Source organism: Ambystoma mexicanum, chromosome 8 (genome assembly GCF_040938575.1).
Source record: "Ambystoma mexicanum isolate Mex_15411 chromosome 8, UKY_AmexF1_1, whole genome shotgun sequence".
Classification (NCBI taxonomy): Eukaryota; Metazoa; Chordata; class Amphibia; order Caudata; family Ambystomatidae; genus Ambystoma; species Ambystoma mexicanum.
In genome coordinates, this window is record NC_090929.1 from 1,277,896,845 (window position 1) to 1,277,917,943 (window position 21,099).

Below are 21,099 nucleotides of genomic sequence, written 5' to 3' on the forward strand. Positions count from 1 at the left end.
AAGAAGTGAACAGAAAACTGTTCAATTTAGAACAGAAACTTATTTTTTGACTCAGAGCCACATAAGAGGCCGGCACAACGTAACATGGGCTCGATCTGTTCATCATTCGGAGAGTGCACTTGTCTTTGATTGTGTTATTTACATTTATTCAGCCCACCTTTGTTGCGAGATGCTTGATGAAACCATGATGTTGAAATGACTAGCAATGACTGGAACACACCCACAAAATGCAATTTCAGAATGTTATTACAAACCATATGGGATCACAGTTATGTGCATTGAGGGACTTATTGTTACAATTGTTTGCAATATTTTGTTAGCAAGCATACTCTATAATGGCATCATAACTATGTGGAATAATGGGGTTAAGGATTGACCAATTCTACAATGCTCCCCAGATAATCATGTGGTGAGGATATGTTGGAAAACTGCTTTTTAAAGAATCTTGCTTAAGGAATAATGTCTTTTAATGTATCTGAAATAATTAATTGGAGTATGGGAGTGTTGGGAAAATCCATATATGCATAGTTCAAATGAGGGGCACCGTGTACAGACAACACATAAAATACACAAATAAAAACCTTTGTCTAGGCTATGCATTTCTCCTATTCCAAACTTCCATAAAGTTGCATAGAGCCACTCCCATTTAACCAAATGAAATGCTTTGATGGTGTCTAAAGAGGCTACTTTGTAGTTTTCACTGTGCTATGTTGTTATCTCAATCACATAATGCAACCTCCACAGATTTAACATAGTATTCTGTGCGCGCGCTCTGAGAGGTGGCTCAGAAGTGGCTGTTTTGCTAGGATATACGCTTTAACTTCAACTACGACTTGTGGACTTTGATTGACATGGTACTACACTTCAAAAAACGTATATGAACTCAATATCCCTCTATGGACTTCTATTGACTATCCAATATATTTATACCTGTTATAGTATAATTATAGTACCTTAATACACCTCTTTTTATATAATTTTAGGATACCATTAGCCACGCCCCCACCGTCATTAAAAAGAGCCACCCACACGGTCCTGCGCGTGCGCTCCGAGAAGCGGCTCGGAAGTGGCTGTTTTGCTGTTCTGCTACTTGGCAACCGAGCAAGTGTACAGCAGAATCTTTTTGTTATTAGCGTTTGCCAGTTGTCTCTCCTAGCCCTCGCAAGTGAGAGCGTGAGCGGGACCAGGAGAGGCGTATCTATGCTATATTATCAGCACTACCACACGCGTGTGGACGTCTGGACGTGAGGGCGTGGAACTAAGAAGGTAGTTGTAACGGCACTTGTTCTCATATTTGTCCTCTGCACTATGTAAGCAGACCATTGTTGTCTGTTCTACTGCTTACAGTTCTACTGTTTAGGCGATCTGTGTGTTCTGGGTGCTTTGGGCCTATGTGCCTGTGTTACAACGATTTGGAGATGAACCATTCTGATAATTAATTGGAGACATTATTTACTCCATAAGTATCTATTTCACAAGCACCTTGTACTCAGTTTAGCTCGCTAAAGCACTTCCAAATACCCTTAGTTTTCCATCCTGTTTTGTAAGTAGATCTGCTTCTGTCTTCTATCTACTTCTATCTGTGTCCATGTTCAGCAATCTAGACCATAACAATATCAACTACTCCCGATAAGCCTAGCACTGCTTTCGCTCTACCATTACTATCAGTGTCCTTTTCTGGCCAGCACATTGATATGGATGACTATGAAAAGGATATGGCCATGCATAAAAATCTGTGCAATCGACGCATTTGCGTTCCCAAAATCATCTCGCACCCTAAAAAGGGCACAATACAGGGAAATTCGATCAATGATAATTTTGGGAAAATGCCAAGTATCACGTCAGATGCCGAGATCGTTGAGATTGTATCTCTTAACTCGGCATCTGTTGATTTGGTCTCAGAGCTGACTAGTGATTTGGGATGTGTTAGTGCAAAACTGCTGTGTGACGTGTTATGTGGCCCCAAGCAAGTAAAACACGCTTGTGTTGAAGGTGGTGATGGTGTTAATGAAATTCATAAGGACACCAATGCTGCCACCAATTCCATTCAAAGTCTCCTCGATCCAAAAGCTAATGATTTTTTGCCTAATGTGACACATATGCCGTCTGTTAATGCTGAGTTGTGTGGACTGAATGTCAATAGTGGATTGCATGGCAACAGCAGCACTGCTGCTATTATTCATAGGGTTTTCAATAGTCTCACTACGAGTGTTATATATCGAATTCTGAACTTGTAGATTTAGACATTGAATATATGGGCATTGACCCTGAAATGTCCCTAGTTGATGCAGTTGCTACCCCCATGTACTTTACCCCCCTTCAAAGATGGCTCTGATTCCTATGCCCAATGTTAAAGAAGCCATTAATACTGAGTCAGCCCTGAAGCGTGTTTCTGAGTACAATTCGAATATACCTCCCGTATTCAGTTTCACTTCTGATGTAAAGCCTGGAAAGCCTGTACGCTCACCCATAAATGTGATTACTGAACATGGGGAAGGATCATGTGAAAACGATGCAGACACCAGTATGAATTCTGATGAAATGTTTAATGCTCTAGAAAATCTACTTTCAATGTTACTTGAGAAGTGTTCGCAAATTGATGTGCAATCCTTGCTAATCCATACTAGACTGAAAGAGCTATGCTGTAAAGAGTGTGCAAGCAAACGTGTTATGCCACATGCAACAATCACCATAGAAGCAAACATGAAAAAACAAACCAAAAAATGTATCGATATGAAAGCAGGGAAGAAGCCAATCATTGCTAAAAGGAAACCCCCACTTGTGAACCAAGCTTTCATGTATAGTAAGAGAACTGTGAAAAGAAAAAAGCTAACACATGCTGATCCCAATGCTGTGGCAACAATAGATATCTGTGCTCCTGAGGCACCTCCAGCCATTATCATTGTTGATGATAATGCACAAGGACAAGTGGGTGTTAAATCTAAGGCTAAGGTGTGGCCCAGTAAAACTACTGATGCTGCGTCTGACTCAATATGTGTGTTGGATGAAACTGTGGTGCACTTGGCCAAGGTTAATACACCAGTAATAAAGCAGCCGTGTGCAGCAGGGCCCGTCCAAAACAACGGTGTTGCAGTAGCATCACTGCAAATGACACTAACAGATGCCTGGGTGTTGAAATATCCTGTTAATGGTAATCCTAATACTTGTGTAAAGGAGGCATCTAATGTTGGCATGCGGTCTGCGCTACAAATCACCCAGGTTCATACGGATAAATCTCCTCCCCCGCTGAATCGTTCAACGATCCTGAGTATTTTTAAATCTATTGTGCCCTTAAGGGTAATTACCTGTGACGATATCCGTCTGGTTGATCAGCTAGAATTAACTAACAAATATACTTACAATACATGCTTTGAGGCTGAAGGTACTTTGAAATATGTTTTGTGCTATGAGGTGGATTTATTACGTATGGGCTATGCTGTGCATAAAGTAATGATACCAGCTGTGAAATCCCCTATTAACCTTGTACAGCAGAAGCCCATCCTTATTGACTCCTGTGTCCCCCATCAATCCAATCAGGAACATGGGACAATGGAGAACTGTGGGAAAGGACAAGCAACCCACTGGTCAAGAGCACCCGTTCCTCTTATAAGAAATCCACCTGCATTGAATGTGGTCAATAGTGGCACAGACAACATTCCCGAAGGATACTGGCAATGGTTACCACTGACCTTTAAATCTCATTTTGCAGAGTCCCGCAATTGACTGTATTATCTAGAATTGTTGTATTCATGGAACAAGTAAGGTTATTCACATTTATTTGAGGCAAATATCTACCTGGCTAAAATACGGTCAATGATCCTATATGATGCTGAGATTTGGGGTCACTCTTTCGTTAACCATATGGTGGTATTTGAGGCGAAACTCTTGAGGAAGTTATTTCGGTTACCACACAATCTCAGTGTGCAATACCTGTATTTGGAGTTCACCAACAAAGGTATTTGGTGTGCCTATACATGCCAATGCGTATTAACCTATGAAAAGGTGGTCACTCTAGCAAATGATACGATTATTGTGCCATATGTGCAAGCGTATCTTTGCCTAGAAGGCAATATGCTTGTCAGTACTCTTGGCACCTTACAAAGAAAATGGTTGCCTGTGAGTAATCCTGGAATGTTAACGATTGCTGCTCTAAAAAGGGACATAAAAAAAGAAAGTGTTCGTGTTTTGGCATGAGCAAAATGTGATCAATGTTGCCTCAAAGTCAAATAGTGGTCCATATCTTGAAGAATATCTAACTAGAATCACACCCCCAAAGTATATTGGAGCATAACCTATTCCTAGCACCTTTCATACCTATCTTTTAATTACATTTAATATGACGGAAGCTTTGGCAACTAAAGGCGATATTATTGGTATCCCACATGAAATGAGGAAATGTCGTCTATGTGGAAATAATGTTTCCGAGTCACTTTTCCATTTAATTATGAATTGTGATAGTCTGACTGAGATCAGAACTAAGGGGCTGATTCATGGAATTTGTGCACCGAAAAATGGGGATTTGTGCGCCGCGAATCCCCATTTGTTAAACAGAGATTTGCGGGCAGAATGGTGCACAAATCCCCTTTTTTCAGCACACAAATTCCATGAATCAGCCCCTAAATCTTTTTAAATCTTTTAATAATGCAATTGACATGACAAATACAACTGAATTATGGATGTCTTTTATGAGAGGTAATGCTACTAATTTAGTATACTATTTTGTAATCATTTATGTAAAGATTGTGTCGATTTTAAAATATATTGAATGATGTATTTTAATGCGTAATGGATGTTATATTTTAGAATTGTAAATTAATTTTAGCTTTTGTATTGATTACCTGTATATGTTGTATGTTTATTGTGTTATACAAAGCCTTTTGGCTAGAAGTATATCTAATAAATAAATAAATAAATAAATAAATAAATAAATAAATACCCAATAAACAAATTAAGTAAATACACTGATGCTCTATGTCTGGTGAGGGTAGACTTGTTCCTTTCTAATATGATGAAAACTGCATGTTCAACATATAGCATGATTGGGCATCCAATTGTGATGGTAGCAGATTTCTGAATTTCAAAGGAGGTGGCTGCTAGAGCCTGTTCACATGGAAAGTGCCCTTCCAGCAGGGGCCTGACATATGTGGAAAAATCAAAAATCCATGTCCTGCAATAATTGCATAGCCCTAAGAATTGCTGCATTTGTTTTACTGTTCTGGGCTGTGGTGTGTATCTGACTGCTGTCGCTCTGTCTGATGTCAATATTCTCCCTGCTGAGAATATTATCTGCCCAAGGTACACTACTGCTTTTTGGTAGTACTCTAATTTCTCTTTGTCCATTTTGTATCATTTGCCTGCAAGGAGCTGTAAAAGCCTGATTGTGCCTTGCCTGCACTGTTTGTCTGTGGTGCTACATAATAGCAGATTGTCTACATATTGTAATACTGTGCTTGGCATATGTATGTTTCCTAGGTCCAACTGGAGGACCCTGCAGAAGACACTAGGAGACTCACAGTTTCCTTGTGTTAATTGTGTGTGCTGATATTTCTGGCAGTGGTAGGAAAATGTGGTAAGATACTGGGAATCTGGGTTTAAGGGAACAGAGAAAAAAGAATTTTTGAGGTAAATCACTGTGAAATATGTTGTATCTGCATTTTTTAAATGGAGCACCATCATGTGTGACATTTTCTAGTTAAAATCCTCGTTGCACTGCTTTTTCCCAAATGGTGTTTTTCGGTTCACCTAATATGCTGGAAAGTAAACTCTTTATGTCTCCCACTGCTAATGTGACTCCTACTGTTTGGTTTCCAAGTGCGTATATCCACTTACCCGCTCCCATCTAAGAGTAGGAAGTGTCTTTATCAAATTGTTTTTATACATATCTGACCAGGTCACATATTGTGACATATTTCCTATCCCCATCTGTATAAATAGAATTGGGCCTCGTTTTTCCTTTGCTGTGCATTCTAGCCCTTTTCTTCCCTTTTGCCACTGCTGTGGATGAGGGGTGGGGTCTAAGCCCTCCCCCATGAAGTTTTCTCTCTTTGCTCTCCATCTGTTTCCAATTCTTCCTTGTCTTCCTCCTCCTGATTCTCATCACTGTTTGTTGCTGCTGAATCATAATTGAAAGTTTGTTTATTATGCCCTCTGTGCAATAAGCCTTCCTCGCTTCTCCCTTTTGACTGCAGGTCACCCTTTATTTCGATTTTCACATCCTTAATCGCTGCTCTATTTATTTTCAACAATACCTTCCCGCTCTTCGTGTGTCAGCATTAAACACAGGGCATGGCCCCTCTCATTCTCTTCTATTTGTTTCCCCACAGAAGTTCCTCCTCCTTTTTCTGAATTGCATCTTCTAAGTCCCTGCACACTTTATTTTCTAGCTTTGTTATAATAGGGTCTCTATCTCTAGTACTTCCAATGGCTCCCTGTGATGCTGTTGGCTCTGGTTCTGCTCAGGGTTTATACTGGGGATGTGTGTATCCCGCAGCAGGCTTTACTGGATAGGTTCCAAATGTGAGCAGTTGTGTCGGCTGTGCAGGCAATAAAACCTGTGCCGAACTAGTGGCTTCTCAGAGTGAGTGTGGGACAGACGCCTGTGCAGGTGCTGAAGTCTGTGTCATGCTTGGCTGTCTCTAAGGCACTGGAGGGGTGGAGGCTACAACAGGTGTTCTCCCATCTGCTTCATCCCCTCCCTCGGACACCCTGCCTACCTCGTCCTGGAGTTTCCTGAGCTTTAATATGCTTTGTCTACTTTTCAGGTTTTTTACCTTTGTAAGTTGACAACAAATGCGTGTACATGTGCCTTATAATGCCCTTATCTGGAGTGCCTTCTACTGGTCATGATGTGAACATTTTCCCTTCTGTCCCTTCTGCCCATTCTAAACTGTACTTAATTATCGTATCCCTGTTTGTCGGAAGCTCCTTACACATGTTTTCAAATGGTGTACACATTTCGAGAATAACATACTGGCCTACAATCTTAACTATCACAATAAAACGAACACCAGTGAACACCAACAAAATCTCCCGTGGTCGCTTCTTATGGCGCACCCCCTAGTTGCCACAAAAAAACCACAAAAACAAATAATTCAATGCAGTGCCCATTTTTCGCACCTCAGCAAAAATTCAACATTTTCAAAGGCGTTCTTCTCACATAGGCTCTATGCCCACACTCCACATCCACACCACTACTCTTGCCTCTGATCAAATGTACCTTTTATATCTACACTTTATATAACATAGTCAAAAATGTAACACTTATTTACAATTGTTTTTATTTGTATTCCTCTCATTCCCTTACCTGCGGAACTTCCCACTCTTAGGTAAACAGTGCTGCCTCCTCTCCTCATCAAGAGATCTTAAAACTTTAAGAACCACAATTACTACTACTGTGATGTCAATGCTTCCCCCATGGAAACCCTCTTTTATTTCTACTAAAATCGAAACTTACACTTAAAGTGTACACCACGTGGTTGACTCTTCACACACGCCACTCCACAGCCTAGGGAGGTTTGCAATCAGAGAGGTAGGCCTTGGTCCTCTGCAAGAGTCACCACCAATGTGTCCTGGAAGAGGGTAGAGGGGAGAGCCTGCCTCTGCCTTGAAGCACTCCTTCACCTCACAGGATGAGGGCTTTCGAAAGATCAACTCTTCCAAGGTCAAAATGAATTCTTTTAATTCTTTGAAGGTCCAAAAGTGAATCGAAGAAGGAGTTTGAGACCCCTGCTGTATAGGTAAAGTGCCACACCAGATTGGAGGAAAGCAAAACTACTTTAAGGGATGAATCCCTGTTCTTGTGACAATTGACCCTGCTTTTCTGATATCATACCCAGACTGCTTCATGCCACAGGAAGGGGAGAGGAAAGAGAGAAAACCCTACAGAAAAGTAAGATTAAGGACTCTTCCCTCAAGCCCACATGTGTTCCCTGGCTGTCCTAACTCCACCCTATTTCTCAGTCTATAGCCTTAAAGGCTATCTGGTTTGTAGCCCCCTAATTGAGGCAGACCTGTTTAAGGAAGATGCATTGTAATGCCAGATGAACAGGGCATCTCCAAATGAGAGATCCCAAGCCCACCAAGGGAGGTGGTACCTTTCCTCCCAGAAGGTCAACTAAGGGATACATCCTGCCTTTGTGTCTCATTCATTGGAATGCAGACAAGCAGATGCCTGAAATCCAAGTAGCCCGACATATCTGTCTGGTGTGACAGCGATAACACTTGTATGCTAAATATCAGATCTGGTTTGTGTGAATGACCAGCCACCATACCAGAGAAGGCAGGTATACTTATAAAACATTGAATACAAACTTTTGTGGTTGAAAATTTCAAATTCTACAAATTGATTCAATATTCATTAAATGTTAGTTTTCCCATTCTTTAGTTGGATTTCTTTGAAAAGCGATGTCTATGGTTCCCTTTCATTTACAGAATTGTGCTTTTCTTACCTGCGTTTCGTTTCCTTTGCCCAATCTTCCGGGTTCTGTATTCTCAGGAGTTTTCGCGTGAAGACAGCAACTCAACGAATGAAAAAAGCAATTAAACTTCTATTCGGTAACTTTAACAAGAGGATTTCACATGTATGCACGCCAGGGGTGTTGCTAGGTCTGGAAAAGACCTGGGGCTACTGTAATGTCTGAACTGTCGGGACTGGGAGCTAGCTAGCCTTTTAGCTGTAGCTCCTGAGAATCTCTCCGGGGCTGCAACCGAAAGACCACCGGCTATAGCCCCCTTAGCAACCCCATAGCAACGCCTCTGATGCACGCAGTTTGGATGTTTATAGTTAAGTGAATAATTACCCAGCGTCAAATAAAAAACGTCGAGTAAATGTAAGTATCCCTAACGTGGTGTGATCGATAATTATTTTGCTGTGTGCTTAATTTTCAGGTATGTTGATTTAACTGTATATTAGGCATGAACTATGATGTTGAAACCAAAACCCAACGAATCAATAGTGCACACAATCTCGTTATCTTTATCAAAATGAAACCTACATCATTCGGAAGCCGGGTCACGTCTTTTGTTTGCTGTTAATACATTATTTTATCCGGCATGCAATGTTATTTTCGATTCTGCCATGCCAACGGATGTTCCTATTTTTTACAACTAATAATTGTTTTTCTTTTCAAAATAGCTAAACATTACTTAACACTGCTGTCCATTTAGAAAAGGATGCATGCCATTCGGAAATTAATGTTTATTTTGGGACGCCTCACGCACTATTTCCAAATGCGAGTTATATGATTAAAACATGCTACTTTAACGCCTATTTGTGTAATGAACCATATTTTGTGTGTCTATACAACGGGATAAATGTTCCATATGTCCAGCCATATGTTATTTTTGTATAGGTGAAATTCGAACATTTATCTGATTCATTTTTGTGGCCGACCATTTCATGGACAACCGAGAAGATATGGTTTAGATTTTCAGTTTATCCTGTCACCCGGTAGGTAGTTGATCCCAAAGGTTGATGGTTTGGGAACAGAGGTGCAGATTTAAATGCAGCCCTTTTACCGCAATGACTTTGTTGTCTGAGCAGCTGTCAGAGAGGTCAATGAACATGCTCTGCCCCATGGTACAGCAACGGCTGCAGCTCAGGATTCGGAGGCAGTAAGGCACAGATGTACACTATACTTTCGGCATGGCTTTTAATGAAAGGGGGTCTGACTGTTAGCATATCACCCCTTCTAAGATAAATCACCCACATTATTTTATCGTTAATAAACATTTTTGTTTTAAACCACTGCTTTTACCCCCTTACCAGATGTCAATTCCTGACACCAACACTGGCTCCTTCTCGACCCTTCCGGCAGGCACCCTGATTCCTTCCACATGTCACTCCAATTTCAAAGTTTCTACCCACCTGTTTCTAACAATAGTGTTATGCTACGTGTGCATACTTGCAGTGGCAAGTCGTGTTATGTCATTTATTTTGCAATGGCAAGAGATTCTCTTCAGTTTTCCTTATAAGCTCAGGGTTGTCATGTACACAGTTTTACTTACAATAACACGTCTTTGCTGGACCACTTTGCTCCCAATGCCAACACTTTCATTTTGGCTTATACCCCAGGTACGTTTACTCTTCTGGCCCGAACAGCACCTCACCATTTAGGATACAACCAGTAACTTGACCTAGAGTTCCCCCATCCTCCCTTTTTCGGCCCTTTTCTTATCCATCTTAATATATATAATTGTAGTCTCATATATATTTGCAAGAGACATACTTTGTCCTTAAGATTCCTTTTAGTTACCTGCATAAACCATATTTGGTGTGGTAACCATTGTCTTTTGTCTCTCACGACCCACTATTTCGCCCATCTCTTTTCTTATTTGTGTTACTAACATCCGATTTTCACCCTACAGAGCGATTGCTGCATTATCCGCTCCTGTCCCCTCCCTGTGTTCACTGCTTTTGCTGAGGCTGTCCCTGTAGGTATGTTTACGTATGCCTTTTATTTTTTTTATAGCATGTTTCGATGAAAATCCACGAGGCATTGCACAAAAAGGTGATACTAGAAATGAATCCTGTCCTACATGCTAATTTAAAACATGTCTTTGGACTGTGAAGGGACCAGCATACATGTTACCTGCTTTTGTTCATTTCAAATTTTGAGGTATCGTTTTAATTTAACTTGTTGCTTGTCCTATCTGTGGAAATATTATTGTGGGTACACTTAACTTGTCCACTCTTACAGTTATTGATTTGTTCCAAGAGCCCGGAAAGCACACTTCCTGCTTCTGAACCGGCACTTCCCTCTGCTTGCCCCTGCTTCATCATCCCAGCAGTGACCTGTACAGTTATTACTTTTGTTAACAATCCTGGTATCCCTAGCACCTCAACCGGGAGAAATGGTGTTCCCATTGTAGTGTCACAGTAACCTTCCAGACATTCCAAGCCCATCGCCCAGGGGTAAAAGTGTTTTCCTTGCAGAGTTGTGTTATCCTTCCATTCATTTCCAGCGCTTCACCCAGGTGTGATAGCCAGTCTAAACTTTTAGTCTTTCTTTCTCTATTGTTCTCTAACATCTGCACATGCTGCCCGCCTTACCTTCTTACCCATTATACTAGTGCGTACATATCAATAGCGTGTGTTGTCCCTGTCAGCATTGAATAACTATCATTGTTAAGGTCACCATGGCTTCTGCAGCCATCACCGTGTCCCTTTAACACGCTCACAGTCAGTTGTCAAGGTACCCATTTCTTTTCTTTTCTTAATCTTCTCCCCATTTTTCCTTCCCTCAAGAGGAAGTAAGTGTCTTGGCTAGTTATTTTTCCGCACTTCCCTGAGGAAACCCATCTGCAGTAGGTTGGTTGCTGGCAGCTGCATCATCTGCTTAAGCCAAGCTGCACAGAAATGACATGCTTGCCAAGTTCACAACATTTCCTGTGGCGCTCAAATCCAAATCCCAATCCAATTTACTGAATTATTAAAACTGAAAGGGATCATGAATTAGGCCTGTCATATATTAATAAAAGTCTTTACAATAGCTCGCTCTCATCTTAGATGGCTCTTTTAGCATTATTATCACATTGATATACTCAATTAATCGTCTTTTTAAGTGACCTACTAACGCGGCACAACGCGGCCCTTCCTCGCTAATACTGAGGGCCAGCCCCTAAATGTGGTCTTATCCACAAACAGTGCTTCATTTAATTTCATGTTTTGGATGTCAATAAGCTACGAAAAGAAATGGAAGTCAATTGCCAGCTACAAAAGACAGCTGTTATGCTCCTTTATTTGCATAGTTTATATTGGGATATATTTTTTAATGAAAACCTTTCACAAGCATAACTCTGTAAATCATCAGCTGTATATAAAGAATCTAAAACATCAGTTTTACAAATAAAAAACATTAAAAAATCAACTTTAAATCACAAAACAGTTCATTATTAAGAAACGTTTTGAATAGATTTCCTTCTGCGAAAATCCCAATCAGTAGCAGTTACATAAAATCACAACATGCTAAGAGAAGTTTTAAAGTGCATATTCCTAGTGCAAAAAGCTTTAGCTACCTTGGCTGACCTACAAACCCTAATCCTAATAGAGTATGATTACAGTGACACTTAGATCCGGACATGTAACATGTCAAAGAGTTTGATCCCATTAAGGTACTATTGTCAAAGCAATACAATTGCCTTCAATTAGGCAACACCATAATGTTTCTCCAGTTCCTCCAGCTCAAGTGGGCGCAAACTTAAGAATTAAAGTGTATGTTTCTTAAATTGTTTTCACCATTACAGTATATAGTCAAATGTTTTAATTTCCCATCCCATCCTTCCTACTGCATTATCAACAGTAATGCTCTGAGTGCTCCAGTGCCTTTCTGAGGCCAACAGATTCAAGAGTTGATAATTGATTCAATTTGAATCTCAAGTACACTTAACAAACCCTACTGCAGGGGAATAAGGACATAGATTTTCTCGTTTCCTAATAAAAATGGAAAATGCCCATAGTTATAATATGTCCCCAATTGTTCAATGGTCTCCCTCCAACCTGTTTCAAATAACTCTTTTGGGTCCTCAAGGGATTTGATATCAGCTCCTCTGTATCAGATTCAATCTTGGTGAGGAGTACCAACATCTTATCTTGAAACACATCAAGTAGATAGACCGATTTCCCAAGGAGAAATTTAAATCTATCTAAAGAGAATTGTGAGATGGAGCAATGATTTTAGCATAAATACATAATTGTTTCCACAAAACTCTAGATTTGATGGAGACCAGACCCATTTTGTGTCTCATAACAACATTTGGGTATCGATAGGCTGCATATGGTTCCTTGCACAGTATTTAAGTGGAGCCTTTAGCTCAGATATAGTAATATTATTAGTGAGGTTAAAACCCAAAAAGCGAAAAGAAGAAACATTTTCCAGATGACAATCCCCTACCATCCAGTACATAGTTTTGAGTTTCCTCTTCTTGGTATATATCGCAATTTTAGATTTAGAACCGTTCACTAGCAAGTTGTTTTCAATTGCATACTCCGAAAACGAATTCAGTTTTCTCTGCAGACCCATCCGCGAAAGCAAGCCAATTTAACTTGGTTTCTCCCAATTTTATTGGATATGTCGTGGTGGAGGACCAAAGTTTGTCCAAATCTAATATGTTAAGGTTAGAAAGTACAGAGACAATGACACAGCCCTGTTTTAGGCCGATAAATGTGTCATTTGCTCTAGTCAGCAGACCCTCTTTTGAGAGCCTTATCTTCACTGTGGTATTAGAATGCAAAAGAGTTTGGACTAAAGGGGCCGGTATATACTACCTCAAGTGTTTTTCCCAGAGTTTGCCCTGATTGATGCAATCAAATGCGTTACTCGTGTCCATAGAGGGAATAAATAGCACCAGGTATGTAATTCACCTGATTTGCCTTGTCACCGTTTTTAAAAATGGGAATGATGCAGGATGTTTTAAAAGAAGGGGGAATTGGAATGTATTAAGAATTTCCATAACTAGGGAAAACAAGATACCCAACCATAATTCAGGGTCAGGGGATAAACAATCTGGCCCCGGAGCCCTCAAGGGTTTAGCTTTGGAAAAAGATATATATAATTATCCTGAGACCAGTAAACATGTACATTTTGCATGTGAGTTGCCTTAGGAAAAACATTGCCCCATATAACTGTACCAAAGCTAATCTGTCAATGCAACTCAAATAATTATTGGCTGCAGTCCCAGTTAGCATATCAGTCTGATCACACAACCTGGAACTATTGGCTGTATTTAATGCCTTCAAGGTAGACTGTCTTTCATTACTATCAGACATTTTGTCTCGGGAGGATAGCTCAGGGGCAACATGCTCACCTTGGAAGCAAGATGACACAGAGCAACACAGGTTCGATCCCCGAGTCTGTGCTAAGAAACCTCTGGGCATTAAGCGCGTTAGAAATAACTTATCATATCATAATATAAAGCTTGAATTTTACGTTTTTTACATAATTCTTGTATTTCTGAATTCAGAATGTGTTAATTCTGTGTTTTTTTAAAATCGGATCATAAAAAGAAAGAGAAAGTAGGAACTGGATTGTAAAATATGCCACCGTGGCAACCGGGGAATGACTGAGACAACATTCAAAGCAAATAAAATTACCCTCATGACGTTTCATAAAACGTCTAATGCTCCAGAACTCGTGGTTATGTTTGTCCACTGTGTAATCTTTGGAAGTACTTTACTTCCTGACTCCTATGTTTAGAAGTTGTTGTCTTTTCTGGACATAAAGCGTCCAAAAGGGCTAAACTAAAGCACTGGTCACAGCATCTGTTATCTACCCAAGTGACTCAGCTGCTGGAGAACAGATAATAATATCCCATTAAACAGAACTTAGTTGAACTACTTTCCAACGAAGGAAGCTGACCCAAACAACAAAAGATACAAGGGTGGCTTTAAAGCATTACAGTGTCATATTTGAACTGCAGGAGAAACCATTCTCTTGCACCAGTAATTATATAATGCGGCTTAGCTTATTTTTCAGTTAGTAGAGCTGTTGTACGCGCGTACCGCTTTACCCTCCTGTAAAAAAACACCTTCACCAATTCTCCCCTTCAAAAGGTTTCTCTTTAGCCCTATCACAAATTGAAGCATTATCCATTCTAAATAGTTTTCCCATCAAGCACTATTGTGCCTTACTCCTCCCTATTCAAATAAATGCCCTCATTAATTAAAGCCTTAGTTGGCGCTGACGCTCTATGTGCCTGATGTACAAAGCGTTTTTTTTTTTTTTGCAGCGACTGCTGTCTCCTGTGCGACACTGTATCTGCTGTTGTGTACATTTCCATTGTAGCTTCAGATAATGATGCTGCCCTGTTGTGTCACCACTTTCTAATCTCAGGCTATAATGAATTTACATGGAAGTAATTCCAGACATATTTTGCTCGATGTGGTTCGACCCTAAACATTGAAGTTGAGCATTGTATTTCCTCAGTACCCTGTTCAAACAGTATCAGGTAATTTTGTCCCCATGAAAAAAGTCGTCAGGTTGGCGACTTTAAAAAAAAAATGCATTAATGATGCACCCTCCAGGCTATCAAACACGTTCCCCGAATATTCTAGGACTGGAGGTAATAATATGCAATTATACCCCTTCTACAATATTTGAGGAAAGAATTTTGATAGCCAGGAAAAAGTCGCCAGAACCTGATGACTTTTTCACAGGGGCATTATTACATGGAACCGTTCAAACATGTAAGTAATGATGAACAGGCTGCCCACATGCAATATTGCTACTATAGCATAATTTAAGATGGTTGCCGATCTCTTAGCCATGCTCTTTGGTTTTTCACATTTAAACCGTGCTATTTATAGAAAGCTGATTGATAAATTAAATAAGGTATGTATTTTTTTAGCCTAAAGGAATATTGAACTTGTAGCCCTTCTAAGCATGTAGTGTGAACTCCAAGCGTTACCCAGTAGCAGAGTTGATGTCGGCATCAATTGTCAATTAGCTTCATCACTATTGTGTGCTGTATCTCTCCATTAAAACACCCTCTTTTGCTGGTGCGGTTAATACATATGTGTATTGTGTGCCTTTGACAAATTGACATCTGCCCTACAGGAGTATAAGGATAAGTAGAGGGTAAAGCGCCCACTCAGCCCTCACAGTTCTCCAAACCAAGAGCCAACACAATCATGAAGGTAACACAGACATAAGAAATATACCTCCTTTGCCTTTTGTGGTAATGTGAGCTGAGGGAAGGCTATACTCTCAAGAGGGGGTTGCATGTGGTGCAGTAGCAACCCAAACTGCGAGTATAGCAGTACAAAATAAAAGAATGTGCAATCAAGGTTATAGGAAAATATAAACTTTAATAAAACACACCATGTACAATAATAACCCATGAGAATACACTGTAAAGCCACACCCCTGTAGAAGCACAAAGAATCTGCAAATATAGAAAAAATGCAGTACCTTAGTTAATGAGACAAGGAGGAAAGGTAATTATAAGATCACACTGTTCAAAAGGGAGGATTTTTAGGTTGAAAAAGGGGATTAAAATGGCCTAATCTCTAGGGCCCATAAATGGCTCAAGGGTCAGCAGTGAAAAGTGTTTTCTTGCAGTTCTTAGTGGTCCGCAGTGCAAACCAGACTTCTTGGAACTTGTGCAAAGTTTGGGAGAGTGCAAAAGGCATCATAAGAGGGTTTTGGTAGTTCCAATGTGTTGAACAGTTCTGGAAACATGGCTCCAAGCAATTCAACAGTGAAAAACTTTAGGATCCCAGCTGTCTTGGCTCTTAGGGTGCAGTGAGTCCCAGGCTAGGAGGTCAGGGACAAGATGAATGCTTTTTGTCATTCTTCCAAACTTCAGGAGGCTGGCACACACCTGCAGGGACCCTTCAACACAGCGATATCCTGGGTACCACTTTGGCTGACTGAAAGGCAGGTCTTGCTTAAACAGCAGATGAGTTCTTCGGTTGTTCTCAGTCCCACTCCAGGGCCTCAGAGACAAGATGGGTCCTTGTTCTTGGGCTCCCAATCACGGGGGAAGCTGACACACATCAAAGGGGTCGTTCAACATGGTTAGGGTCCTGAGTACCGCTGTGGCTTACAGAGAGGTTGGTCTTGTTCCAGCAGCAGGTTCACCCCCAATGGTCCCTGGGGATGGTTAGGGGACAGAGCTCACCTCTGGCTTGGAACACCTGCCTTCACCTCAAAGCTGGAGGAGTCTTGAAAGGACTGTTCCCCCAGCAGGGTCCAAATTAAATCTTCGCCAAGGGTTGAAGTCCAAACAAGGAGTCAAAGGATTGGTGTGAGGCCCCTTCTTTTTTTTCTTTTTTACTTTTTAAAAAACTTTTCTTAACTTTTTGTATTGCCATTTCTTAAACATTCAACAAATTCCCCCTCTACTCCACTTACCCCCCACACTCCCCCTTGAGGAGTCTCTACTCAGCAACTGCGTCTTATAAGAACTTTGTCTATCCGTTTTCGCTCTCCACTCGTCCCAGTGGTCAGTTCAGATCCAGAACTCGAATGTTCTGAGGGCACCACTGTTGCACAAAGTCACTTTTTAAGAATCCCAACATTTCTCCCTATTCCTTCTGAAATGTATCCGCCTCCCCTTGGATCCTGTATGTCATCCATTCCAACGCCACTATATCCCAGAGTTACGGAGTCAGGAAGATATCGATGGAGGGGAGTTTTGTTTCCAATCTTTGGCTATAACCATCCATGCAGCTGTCAGTGCCATAGTCAGGCCCCTTCTTTTAAATGTGAAAGACCTTAGCTGATTGAACTAAAGCTAGCCTGCTTTAGGGGTCCAATCCTAACACTAACCCCTGACCCATCAATTTTCAATAGAATCAAAGGCCTTTAGACATGCGTGAGGCTTAGTCCTTTGCAAATGGGTGTGCCCTTTGATTCCAGTTCCCAGACCAGCTTCCTGTGGAGTGGCTATCTATGGGGAATTATTATTATTATTATTATTATTATTATTATTATTATTATTATTATTATTACTATTATTATTATTTAGGAAAGTGTGTTGCATTCACTTACAAAGGAACAAAGAGAGTACATTCCCCAAGGCTACAGTACTGCCGGAATGAATACACATAACCCTTCCTCAGTGCCCACAGTGCTGACACATGTCTGATTTAAAATTTGATGTGGCTGCAATGATTATAAGTAGTGCAATGCACCATGCCCTTACTCATGCATAGTTTTATTTTAGAGTTTAACCTGCCACCATCATGTTCTACTTATGATCATCATACGTTTGGTGCAGGGGAGCATATCTTAAATAGAGCCACTGTGCTTCAGAGACTTCACTGCAGCTGTCAAACAGGCATCTGTGACCTATGAACCTTCTCTGTGTCACTGGTAGATCAGGCACTGCAAATCAGGATTCTGATGCGGCAGGACACAGACACACACTATGCTTTTGGCATGGAGTTTATGAAAGGGGAAACTGATCAGCAGATTACCCTTTCAGAGATGGAACTACCTGCATCATTGTATTATTCAATTAAAATCAAAAAAGCCAGATGACAAGTTATCACAGCGACCAAGTGCATTTCGGAACCAACATCCTTTGCAAATTCTTTTAAATATCTGTATACCCCAAAGCTCATACTCGTTTTGGGTCTAGCATATCATGTTGTGTGTCCCAAAATGTATAGAGGACCCAATTTAGCACCTTATTTTAATCATTAAGATATTTTACAATGACCTCTGTGTTAGTACTGTAACACACCCCCACTCCGGTCCGAGAGACCTGAGCAGATACAAATACGGCATGTGTATTTGCATTCTCCCAAGTTAGGACCACCAATTCTGGATGCATTTGTACTACATGCTATTTGTTTGAGAAACTTCCCGGGACTATGCCCCCGTTTTGTTTCCAACACCAATAGCTTGTCAATCTCGGCTGATCCCTGTAAGAGATTTTGTTTTATTGGGGTAAATTCAGGATTTGGTGGTATTTTATTACCGTAAAAATATTGGTGTTAATTTGGCGCTAAATAAGTCTTAATTTTAGAGTGGGTCTGGCATCACACTATTTTAGTGACCATACTTTGTTAGCTTGTATTGGTGGTAATTTTAATGGTATCTTATTTTGCGGTATTTTATCCCTGTGGTATAGTGATGAGCTTTTTTATTTTTATACTATAACCCCATCATAAAACAAACCTTCCCTTTCCATTAGACAGTTTGTGGCTGGTGTTACTGGTTTATGTACATCCAGTAACCTATGTGTCTAATTAGACATTACTGGCTTATGTACATCCAGTCCTCTATGTATCAGATTAGACACCTTCCCATCAGTATGCAAGGAAGGAAACATTCATCACACTGCACACAAACCTCTGCTTTATAGCTGTTTATTACTAGCTTTCTCTTGTGTGCTATTTTTCTTGCATTGGTAAATTGGCAAATGTACTACTGCACTGATATGAGCCACCCCTTTATACATCACTTATTTAAATAATTCACAGATGCATGAATGATACAAAATCCCATTTGTTTTTATAAATACGTATTGTATTGTATCTTATTTACAAGTCACCAAGTCTTACCATGGGTTAATTACAGCATCATCTGCAATACAAGAGAACAAAGCAGAGCAAGTAGATATCTTTTTAAACATGGATTAATGTTCCCACATTCTGAAAACAACAAAAAATAAACATGTAATGATTTCCTAACTTCCCTACACTGTAATAAATCTTAGTCACACACACAGAAATTTGTCTAGTTCTCATTTAGCACTTATATTACCAAGGCCAGCCTTTCTTTTAAGTCTCCTGCACAACCTCGTTGTGTTTGCAGATGCAGACCCAGTGTCAGCGCGAACCTCTTCTGTAATCGTGTGTGGGGATCGCCAGCTGATTATGTCCCACAGCTAGCACTCTACCCCCTGGAACCTCTGTCTGTCTCCTCAGCTCAGCATGAACTAACAGCTCTCCTCATTTCTTGTTACTAAGAAAACTCTTATCCATCCCCTTATTGATGTGGCTTGTCTGCCTACAATTTCTACCAATCATATTTAAAAAATGTGCTCTGTATCATCCCTCATTTTCAGAACAATGAAAGTTTTAGGCTCAGAGTTACTGTTTCACTTTGTTTCCTGCCGCTTGCATTTTTTCTTTTCTCCACAAGCTGAAGAAAACGCCAGTGTGCATTTAAAAATGAATCTCAGCAGTGCCACCAAAACATGGATTTCACCTCATTTTGCACATGAGACTGCCTTTTAATGTTAGAGAAGTTAGAATTAGTATTTTAGTAAGGTTAATAATGTTAATCAATTATATGTTATAATGCAGTCTCCATACGTGAAACATCCCCAAAAAAATTATGCACTTCATTATTTGAACCTGGCAGCACACTAAGCTTTTCTATGCGTGTTCTGAATATTTGCAGTTTCAAATTGTGTTGTAAATCCTGTACTTTGCATACTACCAATAATATTATATATTATACTGGCAACAACAAAAATGCTATATTACATACTAGCAAAATGCTATTATATTTTGTCCAAAAAAAAATGTTATTATATTTTGGCAAAATGCTATACATGCTTTTACATCCCTGACTGTAGCCAGGATAGCATGCTAATGCCCTCCGTCCAATTAAGCAACTATTGTTCAATAACGTCAACAAAACCATACACTCTACGACCTCATTTTATTGTTACTTACCCCTTGTAGTGCCAGCTTTTGTTCCATCCTTCCTGCTTCAACCCATTCATTTGAAAATTAAGCATTCATAATAACTGAAGCAGAACCTACCAACCCTCTCCTGATTAGTTCTACTTCTGTAAATCGATATTCATCCTTAAAAGAGCATACCAGCTCCACACCTGTCCACATGGGATAATATCTAGACTTTATCGGGCTAAGCAAACTCATAGGATTGTCTGTCTGACCCCTCAATGAAACACCAAGATGGCAGTGACACTGTTACCATAAGGCACAGGCCCACAAAAAGCAATAGTGTCCAACTTTACTTCTGAAAGGAGGAACTCCTTAAGCGCTCGTTTAGATAATAGTTTATTGTGAGATGTCAAGCGTTGTCTATGGGGAAATTCAGACTACATTTGTTAACCATATTCATAACCTGAATGCTCAAAAGAGAAGTATGTCAGTCATCTTGAGGGATATCACGGAAGATGCTGCTATCAGAATGTTGTACTTTTCAATTAGTCAATCCACCACAATGCAGCACCCATATGCACATACCATGCAAACACATATGGCAATTTCTACTGCATAGGTAACGGCAGCCAGCATCATGTAGCAATGTGGCATTCTACATGACTGTATTCCCCATTTAGAATGTGAGAACTATAACACTTGCCACGCTGTACCCACTCCTCCTGGTAAACTATTAAATTAGGAAAATACTTACACCTGTTTCTTTCACTTACTTACCCAGTCAAGTGCACTTGTTGCTCAGACAATTTACTACATGTTTCTCTTATGAACTCGTTTCACACATTTCAGTATCGTGTTCCATAAGGACAGTTATAATTACAAAATGCCAGCCCTGTTGTTCTCAATATATTTCCTCACTCAGTACACACCTCCACCCCCTTTGTTACCCACTTTTCTTAATCAATATGGCAAATGCAGTCTGTGCACACTCTACTGACAAGTTATCCTTTCAC

General features: G+C 40.2%; 1 protein-coding gene across 2 annotated transcripts in view; it reads left to right on the forward strand.

The window, feature by feature from the left end:
- Positions 1 to 21,099, forward strand: part of LOC138472969 (heparan sulfate glucosamine 3-O-sulfotransferase 1-like) — a 1,058,871-nt gene that overhangs the window by 732,619 nt on the left and 305,153 nt on the right. The window contains exon 3 of one of the 2 annotated variants that reach the window (XM_069611399.1): positions 10,366 to 10,435. The exons of the other annotated variant lie outside the window; for it this stretch is intronic. The gene's annotated coding sequence lies outside the window, so the exon portion shown is untranslated. The remainder of the gene's footprint in view (positions 1 to 10,365; positions 10,436 to 21,099) is intronic. 2 annotated transcript variants of the gene reach the window in all.